Below are 20,133 nucleotides of genomic sequence, written 5' to 3' on the forward strand. Positions count from 1 at the left end.
AGATGCAAGTTTATACCTTAGCTTTCTTTCTGCGACTCATTTTCCCAATAATTAAGTAGAAATACGGAAAATACCACTCGTTTCGTACTTTGTTGATAATTTTTAAACACCGGCGGACAAAAAGTAAACACGCGCGAGCGCACAACTTTACGAATCGCAACCACAGAGCAGATCGCCACCTAGGAATTTTTCTCTTTTCAGGATATCACTAAATAAGTACCATATGCAGTGGCGTAACATCACTTGTCTACATACGGGCAGCGCTGGTTAGGGAAGTCCCACTATACCCTCCATAACCAAGAACCATGCGAATGTTAATCAAGATTTATTTATTACAATGGTTTTTACCATACAATATGAAGTGTTTAGCCCAAGGCCGTAGCTAGGGAGGGGCCAGGGTGGGCATTGTCCACTCTGATAAGAAATGTTGCCCACTCTAGAAAAATTGGTTGGATCTTTAAAAAATAAGAAATTAAGTACCTAAATCGCTCAAAAAAAATTAAATTGTGTGTATTTATATTTAGTTATATTTATATCTAGAAAGTAAGGAGGTTGAGGAACGGAACATTCTTAAAGTTTTTTACAATCAACGTGATGCCTTTAAAGAATCTTACCAATTGTATGCAACTGTGGCTGTATTTGGCTGTAGCACAGCTATGTGTGAGTCTTCATTTTCGACCTTAACCCGAATAAATAGACCACAAAGGTACTCAATGTCCCATAGTCGAATGGCCAACCTAATATATTTAGCGTTTGAAAGCAAACGTGCAAATAATATAAACTTGGATGTGTTCTTAAACAAATTTAATAACAGAAAAAATAGAAAATTGCAATTATATTAGTGTATTGTATATTATCTTATTCGTCATGTTATTAACCTTTTTTTGTCTTTTATGTGTATTAATGTATATGTAAACGCATTGATTTTATTTTTGCATTTCAAATATACCTTCTTAGTTGTTTTTTTTATTAAGGGATTTTTATCGTCACCTGCTTTTAAATTATTAAATAATTTTGCCCCCTCTGAATTTTGAGTTGCCCCTCTGAAATTAACGTCTAGCTACAGGCCTGGTTTAGCCTAATATACGGTTTCGCCTTCCTTCAAAGGTCGAACTCCCACCTACACATACATTAGTATGTCAATAAAGTGAAATAAAATAAAGTAAATCAACTCTCCTCAAACTAGACACCATTTTTTAAAAGAACGACGCTCTTTCTTGGTACGTGCGCTTTTGTTGCGTGGAGGCGCTTCTAAAAATCGCTTCGCGCTACTTGTGGCGCTGCCAATCGCACCGTGTGAAGGGGTTACGCTACCAGCCGCGCGGGTTTCTGTAGCGGAAGTTCGCTACACGTCGCCCCACGTCCCTGCTCTGTATGGAAGCAACGTTTCGTTACCAGCGGCGCCACTCTGCAGCGCAGCGCTTCAAAAACGCCTCGTAAAAGGGGCTTTAATACGTCCAAATGAATGTTGTAGGTAGGTGTTTAAATTAGAAACACTTATCATTCATCGTCTACAAGTCCACAAATTCTCTTTCTCTTTGGTTTTCATGCTCTTTATCATACATAGAAATTGTAACTAAATCAGTTTATTTAATCTTTGTCCATCTGACAATAGCGATGTGTCGACATTCTTTATGGCACTGGCTGAAATGAGCGCCAGTTGAGTGTAAAATGCGAATACTACCCCAAATTGTTATTACAGTCCAATACTGCACGTCGGTGTCCAAGAATTTTGTTGCAATATTCTTTCTCCGTGAGCACTGTAGCTATTACTTATTACTTTTCAAATAATAAAAGGTTTTATGAAGCGATCAGCATTGAATAATAAATTAACGTACAAATTAATACCTAGTTACTTACCTACAAAAACCTAGAATGTGTTTTTTTAACAATTCATTAAAATTAAATCATTAGTGGCTACTTTTAGATACTATTTTTCAGTAATTTTGTATTTAATTAACATTGTACACTATATACTGTATATTTTGTATTTCGTATTTTGGTAATATATAAATGTTAGTTGTACTTTGTACAAAAAAGTACACAACAGACACTGGGTTCCTTCTTAGGGTAAAAAATAGTTTTCTGCAGTCGAGAGTTAACACCTAGGTACAATCAGAGCGCCGTTTCATCACGTATCACTGAATTTGACCTTTAATCCCAAATAAATTATTTTAATCAAGTAACTACTTCTCAGTACGCGAGATAATAATCGTACAATAAGTCAGTTTGAGAACAGTTGCATCATTACTGTAGGCATATAAGTGTTCTATTCTTACACTATGGTGTAGGTTGAGATAGACACAATAATTAAATATAGTGATCTATCCAGCCAAAGGTAAGTTGCAGTATTCTGAAACTAAAATGAAAATGATTTGTTACGTAAATAAGCTATGTAATTGTAATACCTAGCTATTGATTATCACATTTTAAATTTTAGGGTATGATTTTGTTCGATTAGTACCTATGGTGAACGAGCGACCCGCTGGAACAGTGATAATATTCTTTGCGTATTATCTCTGGAATGTGTGGGTTATTTATTGATTAGTCGATTATTCTGATAAATAATCTACAAAATATAACGCACGTATTTTGCTCTCAGATGTTCTTATGTAGAGTGCGTACAAGCTTGATTTAATCAAAATCATCTGTTACCGATAACATGATTTGCATGCGTCGCAGCAGAAAAAGAAAGGACGCTCGGGACCACAGTGGACGGGTGCCTTAAGACTTTATGCCACTTAAGAAGAAACTAAGAGGTCTTTACGCACCATATCAGATTTCATTGGTATGCAAAACTAAAGCACTATGTACTGGAATGATTTATATTTCTTTAATTAACACTGATGGTCTGCTCTGTTCATCATCAAGAAAAGTAATGGAACTCCCAATTAATTTTTGCAGTGAGGACAAACTCAGAATTTAAAATTTGCTTCCTTTAAATTTATATTCATCTATGTAGCTGTAATTAGTTTTTACCGTCTTCCCTTCTTAATGATTCTTCATTGTAAGTAGGTTAAATTTATTTAGATAAGTAGGTACTTAATTATCTGTATTCACGTTTTAAGTTAACGACGTTCCGGCTTCACCGCCGAACTTTTTACTCAATATTTGTAATGTGCCTTTACTTTTGGAATCACTACAATAGTATATTGAAAGACAAGTGTTACAATGCGACCTATTGTAATACGACTATCTTGTGGCACGAGTGGCGACGCGAAGCGTAGCCACGAGTGTCCGCAAGATAGGAGTATTACAATAAAGCATTGTAACACGCGTTTTTCATACTATTTTTTCTATTTCGGTGCTTTGATTTAATTAAAAAAATCAGAAACTATAGGGAGCATTAGAACCATTGAATTTAGATAGTTATAAATTCAATGATTAGAACTAACATGTTTTATGTTGGGAACACTTTTTATGCCGTTAAGTTTTAGGTTGGCAGCGTAGTAAGACTGACATTTTGAAGTTCAATCATGGAAGTACCCAACGAAGTACCTACTTGTACTAACTAGTAACTGCCAACTTAAGAGATGAGTTCCCAAAAAAAACGACTATAATCACTGTCTTTGTACAACTGTTTTCGGCCGAAAACAGTTGTACAAAATCATCATTGTGACACCGAAATAGAAAATAGTATATTGAAAGACAAGTGTTACAATGCGACCTATTGTAACACGACTATCTTGTGGCACGAGTGGCGACGCGAAGCGTAGCCACGAGTGTCCGCAAGATAGGAGTATTACAATAAAGCAAATTGTAACACGCGTTTTTCATACTATTTTTTCTATTTCGGTGCTTTAATTTAATTAAAAAAATCATTATCAGAAACTATAGGGAACATTAGAACTAACATGTTTTATGTTGGAAACACTTTTTATGCCGTTAAGTTTTAGATTGGCAGCGTAGTAAGACTGGCATTTTGAAGTTCAAACATGGAAGTACCCAACGAAGTACCTACTTGTACTAACTAGTAACGGCCAACTTAAAAGATGAGTTACCAAAAAAACGACTATAATCACTGTCTTTGTACAACTGTTTTCGGCCGAAAACAGTTGTACAAAATCATCATTGTGACACCGAAATAGAAAAATGTATTTGTGCTGCTGGTTTCCAGTTTCATTACCCATTTTTGGGGTGTGTTACCAATTTTTAGTTCGTAGTTAGAATTTGTAAACGTAAGTTCATACTTGCATATTATATACGGTTGTCTATATTAACGCTTAGTTTTTAGGTTCGGCTATTTAACCTTTTAGAATTTTACTCATTAACCTGTTCAACCAACTATTGTATCGGTGACCATTCGATCAGGCACTTTTTAGTTTTACTGTCCCGTTTATGGGGGGTTTTCATTAATGTAGACAGTTCGTGCACGCACCCTTCCACTGTAAGTTAATTATATATGCTCTCCGCAATTTTTTACCTCCATCTTTTAGTTCAGAGAACACCTGAAGATGACGTCAAGTCGAAACATGTAGTGTTTGTGTCTTCGTTCTTTTTTACACTTAATCAAAGGCGCCGACTTAGGGGTGGCCGAGCACTTTCAGCCCCTCCAATATTTATACTGGAGGGGCTCAGCTCCCCTAATTCTGAATAAGTGACAATTATATACCGTATTCGTATTCGTGGTTACTTACACCAAATCTTGAAACTGCATAATCAGCTTTAGACTCAACAATAAACCTTTATACCTCTACCTCAATGCAAAAATGCAATAACAAACCGTCCCAAGTAAGCAGGAAACCGTTGACACTTCTAAGAAGCAATAATCTGACTCCTGATGTGACGTCATAGTTTTTCTTTCTGAGAAAGGATAAAGATAGGTACCTGCACCTTACACCTACTACGATAAGTGCATTATTTAAAAATGCAAAAATTCGTACTTGCTGGTTTTAGTTAAAAGTCGACGGTTGTCGGTTAGGGTTATGGTGATGTTTTAATAATTTTCTATTGTTATCGTTACGTATTACGTTTTAGTTCCTAAATTACTTATACCCGTAACCAGGGCCGGTGAAAGTGAAAGGCTATTTGGCGCCCTAGGCGAGATGTTCTCAGCGCGCCCTTCCGGAGGTTATTCCTATGGTACCAGTACCAGCCAAAAAATAGAAGTGGCGTTCATAAATACTTTATTGTGTTTTCTTCAAATACATAATAACATAACGACATAACGTGTAGGCGGTGTAGGTATACAAAAACGCATATCCAAAGATATTAGGGTAGGGATATACACATAAAAAATCAAAAATTCATCTTTGCCTTATTTCTCGCGGACTGCTGGACTAGCTGTTCTAAATTTACATTCCATGCCTCCTTCGATTCAATTGAGATCATTGCCAAGTCCACGAGCCTATTCTGAGACATTGTTGACCGCAAAAATGTCTTTATCAGCTTTAGCTTGGAGAAACTGCGTTCTCTGCTCGCCACCGACACTGGAAGCGTCATTAAAATTCGAAGGGCAATGGATACATAAGTGCGCATAGGCCGCCCTCGCTTGACTTGAGAGAGGTGTGCGATCGCGGCACCGGCAGTACCGGGAAGTTTTTTGGAGCCGCCGATGCGCTTTCGCTGAAAGATGTTGCTTAATTTTGGCGCCCTCTGAAGCTTGGCGCCCCAGGCAGCCGCCTATGTTCGCCTTGTGGTTTAACCGGCCCTGCCCGTAACCCGATACCCTATGCAGGTACGTAAAAATGTTTGGGCCCCCCCAAAAATTTTGTCAAGTCGGCGCCTATGCACTTAATTAATTGTATGGGACCGGTTTCGAGCCTGTTTGTTCTATCTTTATAAACTAACTTCCCATTATCCCATTTCGAGTTCAGAATGGACTTCATGAAACCATACTAGCAAATTGGAAAGCTAATAGTAGGAGAGCTAATGGCACAATCTTTTAAACAGTTTTATAATTGTTGATATTTGGATAGAATATAGTTAAGTATCTAGGTAATATGCTAATAACAGTAATAACATATCCGAGCGTCTGGAAGCAATTTCGCGAATGTCGCAGCGGTGGTGAGTGGTTTGATTAAAACTCAAACCCAAAACCCAAATTTGGGGACTTCGATTCTCTGTACTACTGTACAACCCATTAAAAGTTGGAAAATTCAATTTGACCTCTCCGCTGGCCTCTAAATCTCTTGACTACGGCTGGAACCGCAATAAAATACTTAAACACAACTTAATTTTAGAAAGATTAAATTATTATTCAATCTATAATGTATAAACATTCGTCTTGTTTTATGCAGTCGTCTTGCTAAAATATTTCAAACCGCAAAAAAGTGTGGATACATATCTTATTTTACTTTTTGCAGATTTCCAGCTACTGTGATTTACTCCGTCACGAGCTATGAATGAAAACAGCTTGGATACGCTATTATCAAAAATCGGAGAGTTTGGACGATACCAAATTCGGGTTATAACGTTACTCCTCCTGGTAATCGCGTTTTCGTACGTTGCCTCAATTTCTTGGCTATTTGAAACTAAAAACCTAAATTATAGGTACAGTCTCTTGTAAAAGTAATGTCCCTCAGATACCTACCACTGTAGCATAGGCAACCAACATCCCAGCCGCCTAGTCCAAGTTGGATTTGCGGGTGTGGGAGGTAGGTAGGTATCTAATGCGGTTCGTTTTCAGCAGGTATTCCCACTTTGCCAAACTAAAAATAAGTTAGTAGAATGAAAATGAATGGCATCGATTTATTAGCTCAAAAGATCTGCGCTGCTTTAACGTATCCTTGGTTTAATACAATAGAAATTTTTACATTTCTTTCAATTGGTTTGGTGCATTTTAAATTTGGAAATTGTTTAGCTAAAATAATGACCTTTTACTTTTAATTTTTTCGAGTAGATTTTCTTCTAACAAAATAAATGTGATGATTTTGTCGTTTTATACTGACATTGAAATTGAAGTCTCATTATTAATTACTCGGGCCTCCTAATGGAATGCGATTATCTGCACTGGAAGCGCAACAATGCCGTTCCTTTTGTAACTACTACCTCCCACTCCTTTCAAACCCCGGGATGGCATCCGCGGAAAAATTCAGCTGTTTTAATTATTTTTCCCTAATTTCTAATCATTTCACCTGCATGAAAAAGCCGGTTTAACTGGTAACTAATTTTTTTGTCAAAAAATATTATACCTATAACCTGGACTAAATATGCTTATAATACGCCTACCTACTCAAAAATATGCAACGTAAAAGCTCTCCTAAACTAAATTCGATATTAAATCAACCACGACCAAGTATCACAAATGCATATCATTTAATTTCTGATGCTAGTTACAAAAGAAAGGTATTGTTGCACAGTGCACTTGTAGGGCAATTAATCGCATTCCATGAGGAGACCTACTCGCAAGTAATTATTAATGACACTGGAATTTCAATGTCATTAAAGGACAAGAATATCACCTTTATTTCGTTAGAAGAAAACCTACTCAAAAAATTAAAAAGTGAAAAGCCATTATTTTGTCTTAATAGTCTCTAGCTAAACTATTTGCAAATTTAAAACGCACCAAACCAATTGTAAGAAATGTAAAAATGTTTACTGCACCAAGCCAAGGATATGCAGCGCAGATCCTTTGAGCTAATAAATCGATGGCATTCACTTTTATTCTACTAACTAGTATTTAGTTTGGCTAAATGGGAATATCTGCTGAAAATGAACCGCATTAGATACCTACCTCGCACACCCGCAAATCCAACTTGGACTAGGCGGCTGGGGTGTTGGTTGCCTATGCTACAGTGGTAGGTATCCGAGGGACATTACTTTTACAAGAGACTGTACCTATAACTACCGGGGCCATGTAATTCGCAATTTTAGGGACGATGACGTGGGGTCGGCGACATCTGGCGCCATCCCCGAGCGTGTTATACTAGCGTGGTAATTTTTCAGTTATTCTCTGTTAGGTATGTAGATTCTGTAAATTCTATACCTAAGTCTTGTGAATTCTGTAGGTTCTGTAAATGCTGTAGATTATACAGGGTGTTTCTAAATATGATGTAAATACGGAAGGGGCTAATTCTTTGGCTTCTTTTATGAGTAAAAGTGCATATAAACATAGGTCCGCAAGCGCTTCGTTACTGATCTATATACAGCGTGTTAAAATTTCAAGATTTTTAAGTTTTTTCTTTATATCTCCTGAAGTTTGAGATAGTTTACTCAAATTTCAAATATAAGTTACGCTGAATTTGATCATATCAATGGTATTGAGAATGTATGGAGTGTTGTTTTTTCAGGTGCGCCACAGGTAGATTGTGAACTAAGAATTTAATTGTCTGATTTGTTTGGAAACGTTTTAGTCTCTTGGAATTTTTTCGTATTTGCGACCGATGTCGAGAAAAAAAATAAAAGTCAATTTTCGGTAGTTGGCTAAATGAAAGTAATATCTTTAAAACAGACCAGCACGCCTCTGACTTTATTTGACTTTAGTTATGACAGTTCGCATTTGAAATTGTATCTTGTATGTGCATATGTTTATAAATTAAAGATTTAAATTGTAAAGTGTACGAGTACGACGAAACTATAACCGCCTGTATATCAGTAACAAAGTGTTTGCGGACCTATGTTTAGGTATATGAACCTTTAGTCATAAAATAAGCCAAACAAATAGTCCTTTTCGTATTTACATCATATTTAGGAACACCCTGTATAGATTCTATACTTTCTGTAGATTTCGTCGATTCTGTAGATGTACATTTTGCAGATTCTGTTGATCTTTTGGTTCTACAGATTTTATAAATTTTGGGGCTTCTGTATATCTTGTAGATTCTGTAAGTACTGGATATATTATTGTATAATGCTTTACATGCTATAGATACTGTATTTTCTCTAGAATGTGTAGATGTGTAGTATTTGTAAATTCTGTAGTACGTATCTCCTCCATATGTCCTCTAGATTCAGTAGATTTTGTATGTTCTGTTGATTATTCACTTAGTTGAAGAGAGAGATTAGTTCTCCTTTCACTATATTTATACTGTATGGGTATTTGACCCACATCTTTAATATTCTCAAAAAAAGGCAGCATTATATGTTTTACTGTAAAATGGCGCACTTCTCATTTTCTTGAAATTTTTAAGTTTATTCCGCTTTGCAATTATTTAACGTAATTAAACCGAACGTTTCAAAATTTAAGAGACCTAATTTCGTTGATAGTTTAAGTTAATGTTAAGACGTGTAGAAAATGCTGCCGGTACTTGGAAATTAAAGGCAAACCCATTTCTAAATGTCATTAAATTTCATTTTATTGACAGCGTACTTTTTACGTCTTTGATGTATTCGATATTTCGTATTCAAGCATTTTTCATTTTTACTTTCAATAATAGGACGATAAATAGGTATGGCGGCCATTACCCACATACATTTTCAGCTGGGGTATTCCTTTTGTGTAAAAGAAACGCTTATTCTTTTTGAAGTTAAGGACATCACTAAATAAAACAGCAAGAAATTGGCCCTTTAAAATTCTCGCAAGCTCATAAAGTGTTATTTTGTCAGTTACGTATTACAATTTAATGTAATAAATTGCTTCGAAAAAAAAGGGCTCGGCTCGGTAGCAAAAAATATTACACGCTTTAACGAAACATTCACGGTTGTTGGAAGCGGAGGGCAACTGAATGGCGTGAAGGAATAATGACAAAGTTTTTTTTTTCTTTACGTGACAATTTCTAGTATTTTATATTTTCGATTCTACGTAGGCAACGTTTTAATTTTCTCGCATATGGTGTTAAAAGTTATTAGCTACCCTTTAAGGAAATCGTATATAATTTTTATTACTTCGTAAGTAATTAAAGGCACTAAAGCCGTAAAAAAGTTCAGCGGCGTGCTATGCAAAATATTACTTGGTTCTTGTAATTTATTTTTCGTAGATAATCAACTGCGCGACCTGCGAAAATAAAACTAAATTACTTTAGTTCGCCCGTAATTATAACGGCGAAATGAGAAATAAAACAATAAAAGTAAATCCGACCGCGCGATCTTTTGTGCGTAGCATCGAGTTTTAAGTGGGAAAACTGGAAAACTACAGGGGAAGTAATTGACAAAATTATTGGTTAGTAATGAAAACGTATATGCTTTATTACTCTTTTACGTATAATTAAATCGGTAATTTGCATTTATTTACGGAGCAACTTCTGGAGTTACGTAATTATAAGTTTCTGCATGTGTACAATTCCAGCAATTAGATGTCTTACTGAAACCTTTCCGTTTGGTGCTAGCAGCTAGCGTATACGGACATTAGATTTAAAATTCTAATTTTGGACATGCCACACTTGTAAACGTTACAAGATGTTTAATTAAAATTAAATTAATTATTATACCGAAAATCTTATCACTCTCTGTGCGTCTAATTATGCAGACATAATAATACTACCGTATTCAAGGCGTAAAATTTCCTGTTTTTCGATTTTGTGCTAAACCATGAACAACCCGTTGTGCAGGGGTAAAAGGTGATCTGTGACATATAGAATTTTGAACAAATTACAATAAACAAATTTAAAAATCAGGCATCGATTGCACCAAAATGTGATTGCTGTTCCAAAATGAATTCCGGAGAATTTAGTAATTATGCGGGATGACTTTAGCTGCGTGTTTTTTTATGACTAAAAAAACGCATTTGAAATTTTTGAAAAATCTTTGATAATAACTGAGATAACTGAACTGAAAATGTCACATTTTCCCTAGCTTAAACGGTCGGCACCTTCTATGGGTACTTTATTTTTACGGAGAATTTGAATCTGTTATCAAAATTTCCATTTCACGCTAGATCTAGATGCTACAGGCTACTATACTTTCATAATTCTTATAGGCGCCACAATACATTTTTATGGAATGAGATAGAGGGCCAAAAAAGAAATTAATTTGATTGCATCGCTATCGCAGCCATAGCAAGATACAGTTATGGATCTTTTGTTGAGGAATGAATGTAAAACATTTCATTTTACAATTTTTTGTGACGTTTTTCTGTTTTTGTCCTTTATCTCATTCCGTAAAAATCCAATATGGCGTCCATAAGAAATATGGAAGTAGTAGCCTGTATCTTCAACATCTAGCGTGCTATGGAAATTCCAATAAGAGATCCAGATTCTCCGAATAAAAAGTGCCCATAAGAAGTGCTAAAGCGAACCGTCTATTCTCGACTGCTTAAACTAGGTAAAATACGATAATTGACATTTTCCGTTTTTCCGTAATATCTCAATTATTTTCAAAGATTTTTCAAGAATTTCAAAAGCGTCACAGAAAGAGGCAACCTATATTATATCTTTCACCGTTGCAGAGGTCCAAATGGTGAACCACGACTTTAAATCACCCTGTACGTAACGGCACTACCTGGAATACGTATCCAAAAACCCCGTACATAGATTATTATTTTAGCTTCGTTTTTTTTCGCATCCTTAAAGTTTCCCCTAGGTAAAGTCGCCCCCTGAATGACGCCAAAAATACACGACACAATAGGGAAGTTTTTCGTCAATGTCCTCGGAAATGTGCCCTCAAAAAAAATGGCATATTCAATATCATGCGACAGTCGTCTGTTCCAAAATTTGGTCTCGAGAACTTTATACGAAGAAAAATACTGCTTCGAACAGACAGCATGGACCGCACTCTGGCCTCGAACTTGGAAAAAAGCGTCTTCTTTCCGCGTCTCTCGTATTTAAAACAAAATCCCACAATTTCTTAAAACCTTAACAACCAATAAATGCATAGAAACGAAACTAACCGATGCGAAGAACAATCAAAAACGTCTCGTCTACACTAATTCTAAGAATTTTTCCTTAACTAATTCAACATTTCCACTTCATAATTCATAATCTCAAACAATTACCTTTATCTTTCTCACACAGACGAAAATTTTAGTAAATCATATCGAAACTGACACATTCACATTATTCAGCGCCTTAATAACAAATAAAATTGAGGTAGAAAGATTCTTTAATCTAACAATTCCAAGAAATACACTATCATTATAAAGACAGTAAATAAACATGACCTTGACTACACGCTGGATTCGCAAAATTGTGTATTAAAACGTAATTAGACTCACGACATTGGTTAAAGAAAATTTTTGATGACATTAATTAACAATTAGGCACCCAAATTCATTCCAAACGCCTTAAAACCAAATACAACGTCCCACCTGACATTGTTTACACAGCAATATAAATTCCACATTTTATTTAATTGTGAAGATTTGGAAAAAGTCAATGCATTCGTTTTGTATTGTGGACTCCAATTGCCTAAAGACTTCGTACTCTGTATTTGAAATATTAAAGGTAACGGTCATGGGGTCGTAAAGCCTGGTTCGAGGAGGATCTCTGGTATGTTATGCCCTTGAAATCTAGAACCGTAGTGAATTGCATAACTTCTGAAAGTATTAGAAATCTTGAGAGACACTCACGTTGTATTTCTTCTTCTTAGAATTTTAGACCCTCGAGCGTTGATATTTGTGTGGGTCCACATTACAATGTCTAGAAAATCCACGCCCAAGAAAATGACAAAAAAGGAAATGGAAGCCACAACAACAATCATTCCAAATGCGTACTAAAACCAATTTAAAGTAGATACCTCCCCTCTTGTATGTTGTACAATAAAGGAAGTCGCACTCATAAATGGGGGAAGCCTAGGGGGAAGCTGTTGGAAAATGCATCTCGAAAAAGGATCTTTTTCTTATCACGATTCATTGGCTACATTGTACCTATAGTCAAAACCATTGAATTTGTTACATTTGGGATTTCAAGTTTCCACCCAGTTTTATTGATTATAAATATAAGTGAGAAATATAAAGCATTGACATTTGTCATTATTAATGCAATATCGAAAATAGTAAATTATTTGGGCGATCATAAAACGTTAATCCAATCTGATATCTATCATAGTTGTTAAACAAATGCGTAACGAAATCATAACTTACACCATTCATGTATTACAATGGAGAGTTGGGTTTATAAAATATTCATGGGGTCCCTACACTTTGTTTAATGAAAGATTTTTGTTGTTTCAGAAAAGTTCGTGGAAACTTCGGCGTCGTCAGTAGCGACAACACCGGAACCTGTAGGATTAGATTGTACAATAGTGCCACCGACGGATATTGAAAGTGGAAGAGATTCTCCCGCGGACGTTTCTTCGACTTCCGAATCGGGAGTTGCGTGTCATTCGGGCGGTAGACGATCGCCGTCTAGTTATCGCAATCCGCTGTTGCAAGAACGATGGAACTGTGAGGAACTTAGGAACGTTACTTGTCATTTAGAAACCAAAGACTTATGGGACAAGTTTAATGATTTAGGGACTGAAATGATTATTACAAAGACTGGCAGGTAAGGGAAATCATTTTGTTTATTTTGATGGTACGTATATCGCGTCAAAGTTGTGAAGAATAAAAGAATTTCAACAGCGCATTTTTGCAATTGAGAAGGCCATTTCAATTCAACCTTTTTAAATCATTGGCACACAAAAAGCATTACGCGTGATAAGTAATTAGTGACTAAGGTCAGAGGTGCTCCAGACGTATAGGTATATGGTCACGTTTACTTGTGTAGTGCTTGATTCAACATTAAGTAAATGTAGCATATGTTCTGAACGTCATTTTATATCGTGCATTTGAAATAAGAATGACAGATGTCATTAGAATTCACAGTCATCTGTTTCACTTTATCTACCCTTACGGTTAAAGTGATCACTTTATCTATCCTTAAGGTTAAAGAACGGCTTAGCCTACTCATTCAAACCTATTAAAATGTCAATTTAACATATGCTATAAAATGAAATATAAGCTCCAAACTGAACTGCAAAATTTTGAATAAATTTGGGCAAGCATCCAATGAAAACACAGGTAAATTAGAAATAGTCGTTAGAATGACACACGGAAAATTAATGTGACAATTACAAAAGTGCGATTTAATTCTAACACACACAAGGAAAATGGTACAAAAACACAAACAATTATTACAAAAAGACTAAAATTAAGAACTACTTACATTATTTGACCGGGAATTGAAATATGCAAATAAAAGGTATCCTTACACAATTCACAAAAACAATTTTCAATAAACACACTTTATACTAACGACCGGGTAATCGCAACATCCTCTCTTCGGGTAGACAAAGACGTTCAATAAAAAAACTCAACTTCAAACTGAGTCACGTTGAAAACACACTTATGGGGGCGCCGACAAACACCTCTTCTTGCAGCACCTTTGATTGCCAAAACTTCAAAACGTCGACCAATAATTAGCCGCGAATTCTGCTTCCGGCTTCGCAAACGGAATTTCCTCAATCTTCAAACTCAAATTGAACGAAAACTTTCAATGTCGGCTGTAGCTTCAAATAAGTACTAACTGGCAGTAAATCAACGATGGAATTCGCAAGAAGCGAAATAAATTCTCCAACAAAACGTAATTCGCTGCTGAACGTAGCAAAAAGCTGATTTAAAATTTTCCACGAGACGTAACTCTGCTCTGATTTTGGCTAAAAGCAGATTTTAAATTTTAATCAAACGTAGTTCTTCGTTGACGGTGTCTAAAAGCGACGCTTTTCTTGTTAACGTCCTATTTACGGCGAAACCCTTCTTCCGAAAATCAAAATTATAACAACCAATCATGCACAGTTGACAACAAAGACTATCCTCTCAACGTATGTTAGATAAAAAAATAGAGGTCGAATAATTTTTCTAAATCAATTTGTTATCAGACATTAAGAGATAAATCCAAACTTAAATTCTAGGAAAAAAATAAAATTTCATCTCTCTTAACTACACAGAAAAAACAATGCTTCGTAATGGAGAAAATAAATCGTTACACTCCGAGCCTCCAAGTGAAGTCTGAAACGGCACTCATGTTACCAGGTTTAAAACTGGTTCTTTGGCCCGAGGGCGACTTTCGTTTTCGACCTCTCTTTGACCATCCACAAATGATAAATGCGTTACCTACAGGCGAATACTTTTTATTCACTTACTGTTATATACAGCCGGTAACCAAATCGGTTCCCCAATCCTGCACAAACTACGGTCCATCTATCGTTAAACTTTGTTAACCTCATTCTTTGTTGTTGTAATTTAAGAAGAGCTCGAGCCAAGAAATCTGATCGAAAGCTGTACATCAGGCTGTACATAAATATTTTAACCTTCTAATTACGTGGGTATCACGAACGTTGAAAAAAACTTGATCTCAACGAAATTTGACTGTGAGTTAATTCTTTACAAAGCTGAAAATGTATAAATATAAAGTCACTCCCCTGCGAAGTTGCCCTCTTAAATGAAGCAAACATAATGGTTTGAGAAACAACCTTCATAGTTTGCGTGTCTTCTTTTTGGGCTTCATGTTTAATACCATTATCTAATAATGACAGTTGGTATATTGCCGAGTTTTGTCTATGCCTATGAGAATCCGGGTTGGAACATGCCATTTTTGTAAGAGCGTAGTATATAAAGGTTGTAGAACAACTGAACAACCTTAGCTAAATTTTGACACAGTCAAAAAGAAGGCAGTGTAATTCTTCTGTGACCTTCTAATCTGTTAGTCATATTTTTCAGCTTGACATGGTGAAACGTTTTTTTCATATTCTTCATAGTTCGAAACTTTATCACGGTCTCCAAATTTTTCTAGAGATTATTTTTCATTCAGAAAATGTTCAGATTTCCTCTGGTATTTTTAATAAAATGTTTGAAAAAATGTGACCCAACATCCAAGTTTCTCCAAAGGTTCTTCACATATCTATCAAATACAAGTATTCGTCGAAAACTATTCGTTTAAATTATTCTTAGTGGTTCTTCTGTTATGGTATCTTTAAATGAATATCTCAGAATTTCTGCAAAAGTATTTTCATTTATTTATAGAAAATTTGCAAATACCCTTCAGATACTGTTGACAGCTTGTCCAGAGATAACAGAGATTCCTTGAAGGTTTTTCAAAGATCTATAAGTAGGTTTGGAGTTATGAGAAATTAACCTTACATTATTTAGAAATCCTCTAGACAAAATTATGTGAAATGTGGTTTTAACGCCCATTTTTTAATGAACCTGAATAATTTTAATACGATGTTCAAGAGCAATAATAAATAATAATAAAATATGTAACACCAAAATGAGTGAATATACCTAAGCATGAAGTTGGAGGCCCATTTGAAAATCAAACATAACTCGAAATCCTTAAGCGCACAGTATTTTTATGACACGGTAGTAAAATAGTGTAAAATGAGCACAAAATTAAATAATTTAATACCTATCGCGTACTCCAACTTTATTAAACAATTTTGGATTTGACACCTATTTCGCGTACAGGTAAATTGTTGCACTGCATCAGCGCAAATTACATTTTACCAAACCGCTTTATAGGTATGGGCCTTTTAGTTACACAATCTTATAGAAAATAATGTCCTAAATTTACTTATAAATGTACCTTCTTTTCCATTGGCAGCATTATTACCAACACGTCCCATTAACATAACCCAACGATTCCATTTTACGAATTTTCACCTTTTAACACATACTTCAAATACCAAATTAAAATAAATATGCGCCATACATTAAACCAATAAAACTTTCCATTATCATAAATTTGAAAAGGTTCCCCTTTAATTAACGTTCATGCAAGAATATCGAAAGAAGCGCTTATCATTTAATAAAAAAGATGACCGTGTAAATGAGTCATGCTGTTTAATTAGTGATACTGCAAATAAAATTTAATTCTTAATTATAAAAAGCGAATTAAAAAGCAGATGAACACGTTAGTATATTAAATATTGCAGGTGAGGTTGATTCAAAATTGCCACCCATAAAATAAATCTTACTAAGGATCATTTATTTGGCCAAACGTCACGCAAAGGAAACTTTGCCTCATTACCGTAAGGGGTTGAAGAATTTTTATAATCCCGAGAGACGATTTTTGAAAATGTAGTAGGTACGCGAATTAGTATGATTAATTAACGAGCAAACTGTGTACCGTACAAATGACACTTAAAACACAACTAAAAGGCACATACAGACGTTGAGTAAAATACTGCCATCACTCAAGATAATGTTCATAATCTGTCATGATCTATAACAACAGCGTGGCAGATTTATTTGAATACGCAGATCTTTTGTTAGTTTTAATAGCCCCTTATTTGTTTTAAAATTTTCAAACGTCGGTCGATAATTCAACTTTGATCATGCTCGATTGGTGATTAATGGCTTTATAATATTAATCACTCAAGATCTTAATAAATCAATTTTCGACAGATGTTCGTTGGACACCTGTTTTGTTTCCTAAACTTTATAAGGGTTTCGCCAGCGGAACAAAAAAGAAGCGCTTCGCGTTTAAACTCCGTTGTACAAGGCTAATCATTAGTGCCCATCGAACACTTTTAAAATCGATTAGCTTTCTTTTACCTGCCGACTACCTTCTGTCTTACACCCAATAACTTATTTCGAAAAATCTGTCTCCCGATTTACTACGACTAGACAAATTAATTAGTTTTCCGTGCTTTACCTCACAATTCGAGATTGCCTGCTCACGTGAACCGGAGTTTAATTATCTTAATGCAAACCAATTTCATCAGTAGTGATATGGTAATTTAAGGTATTTGATTTAAAATTCTCCAGGGATAAGAAGGCACGCATGATTCCTTAACGATATTAAAGTGCAGGTTCACGGGAAGGGTTAAACTACTTATCGAAATTTAAATTAACAAAACGAGTGGTGTAGGAAGTCATCATGATGACGTACCGAAAATTAAATTTGGGAGTTGATTAAAGTGACGGCGTGTCAAGTACTGGTGACGGTAACGTGACGTGAAACGAGCACTCTCGTTGAAATTACAAGATCCGCGAGGTCTTAACAAATGAAACTGGTTGAAAATATAGTTAGTAGATGGCAGAAACGGGAACTTGATGTAAATGAAGTTAACGTTATAAGAGACGAAGTCATTTATAATTTAATCCTGTTCGCTTATTCTAGGGAATTTTTTTTATTTTTTAATAATTCAATTATAGTCGATTTTAGTTTATGCAAAAATTCAAGTAAAACTGATTACGTCGCTTTTGACGAATTTGTACTTTTATTTGAATGGTAAAGCCTGTTATGGAATTATAATCAAATTTTAAACATCTATCAAACGTAGAAAAAAAGTATTAGGGATCTTCATTATTAGCAAAAATGAATTAGAAATTTAGGGTTCGCGTGTTTGAGTGTAAAGTTGAATCTAATTACTCACAACATTTTGACGGATTTCACCTTTTTTTTCGTAATCTGTTATTATTAAAGGATTAAACACAACACAATGTTTCACTGTTTATGTAGTTTTCTTATTAACTTTGTTTCCACTGCGATAAACATTTTCTTAATTTCAAACCTCCCAAAGCTCCAAAATTTTTCCGTTAAGTTGCTTTTCAGCAACTACGTTACATGAATCATGGAATTAATGGCTTTATTACTAAGTTGTGATTCTTAAAATGTTATCAAATTTTCTGTACCACTTCTGATGCACATATAAATCAGAATTCAAGAAAAGTATGCCTTTTTCTAAAGAGTTTTACAAGCACTTTCATTGGCGTTTATTTAGTTAAAATAACCGGGTATGGTATTGTAACGGGCCAGCTACATTTGTAGGGTATAGAAACTCCTCTTGTAGAAAATAAATGTAATCTCTACGGCACTGGTAAAAATGTTACTGTAACAATTAATTTTTTGTAATGAAATGTCTAATCAATGTTCAATGACCCTTACCTTGTGGAAGATGGGTCTTTCCCTCGAATTATAATCTGAAGATTAATATCTGATACACTGGCTTGGCCACTGTCAAATAAGTACTCAAATAAATTGAACTCTTTGAATATATTGTTGAAAATAATATCGTTCTAAATACAGGTTTCTTATAATATAAAGGATTGATGTACCTACTTCATGTAACATATGCAAAATATAGTTAAATTAATTACCTAGATCTTCATATTCGTAATTAACTCCACACCTGGTAGGTACAAATTTCCTGGATAAAATATAAATTTGCACACATCTGAATGCTAAATAAAAATTTAACTCGCACAATAGGATGGCGTTTTTGAACTTAAGAATCATTTCACAATTAATGAGAGGTTTGCATTCCCTTATCATTAATAGACAATACACAAATTTTTTCAGGAAGGTTGAAATGATTTTAAGTGCAAATGTCTTATACAAAACCCCCAAAAACGGTCCATTTACCAGAAAAATTCGGGGAAAAATTCAAATAACTTACATTTATCGATCCGTTGAAACATTCTGTCATTGACAGCTGCTTTTCTACTTTGGAAGGTTAGCAGCAACTTGGAAAATTGGATGGTGGAACGCGTTGTATTTGGTTACTCGTTGAAAGTGAAATTCGCAAAATGATTGACGAATTTGAAATAGTCACAACCGTGTTTCAGGTCAGGTTCCTTACAATGTATTAGTTCCAATTTAGCTTATTTATGGGAAAAATTACGAAAGCACAAATTAATTGTGTTTAACCTTTTTACCGGTTGCCGTTTTATTTATAATTTTATGTCTTACTAACCTATCCTAGCACATTTTATATCTGTGATATGCGGGCATAAAGTACCACTTTATGCCCTCGGGCATTAAGTATCACCATAGTAACTAATTCATACTTAAAGACAAAACAAACAAATATCTGCAGGTCATTGAAAATTAGAAACGTCAATTATTAATTGTCAATACCTACTAAATCACAAGATTGGCCTTATTTCGTATAGTTTCTGGAACTTCTTGTTCATTCACGATGAATTGAATTATTTAAAATTACGTTTGACGTTTGGATGGTTTCAATCACATTAACAAATTCGAACCACGCATACTTAATCAAACATAATGAATTATTTTGTAAACGAATATTTACCTTGACGAAGAAAACTATTTGTAAAACATAAAATTTTGTATATACCACGGGCATAAGCTGATGTTTATACTCTCGGGCGACTAAAAAGCTCTCGGGCCATAGGCCCTCGAGAATATAAACATCACTATTACGCCCTTAATACATAAATAACTATTATTGGCACATCATATAAACAAATTACGTGCATAACTTTGATACTTGATAATTTATCTATTCGCAGTTAAACTCCTCCCTTACCTCATTTTGCTGTTCATTTATACACACAACAAGATAGCCTTTTTGAAGATATGCGCTATTCAA

General features: G+C 34.9%; 1 protein-coding gene and 1 long non-coding RNA gene across 3 annotated transcripts in view; both read left to right on the top strand.

Annotated features, from left to right (window-relative positions):
- The window catches only part of LOC116171458 (T-box transcription factor TBX20-like), a gene marked incomplete in the record, with an annotated part of 102,200 nt that overhangs the window by 43,758 nt on the left and 38,309 nt on the right, over window positions 1-20,133 (top strand).
- Window positions 2,201-6,528, top strand: LOC116171459. The gene is made up of 3 exons (XR_004145452.1): window positions 2,201-2,338; window positions 2,441-2,788; window positions 6,306-6,528. It is a non-coding gene; the product is annotated as an uncharacterized LOC116171459 (long non-coding RNA).

The sequence above is a fragment of the Photinus pyralis genome, unplaced genomic scaffold, assembly GCF_008802855.1.
Source record: "Photinus pyralis isolate 1611_PpyrPB1 unplaced genomic scaffold, Ppyr1.3 Ppyr1.4_LG5, whole genome shotgun sequence".
In the NCBI taxonomy this organism is placed as follows: Eukaryota; Metazoa; Arthropoda; class Insecta; order Coleoptera; family Lampyridae; genus Photinus; species Photinus pyralis.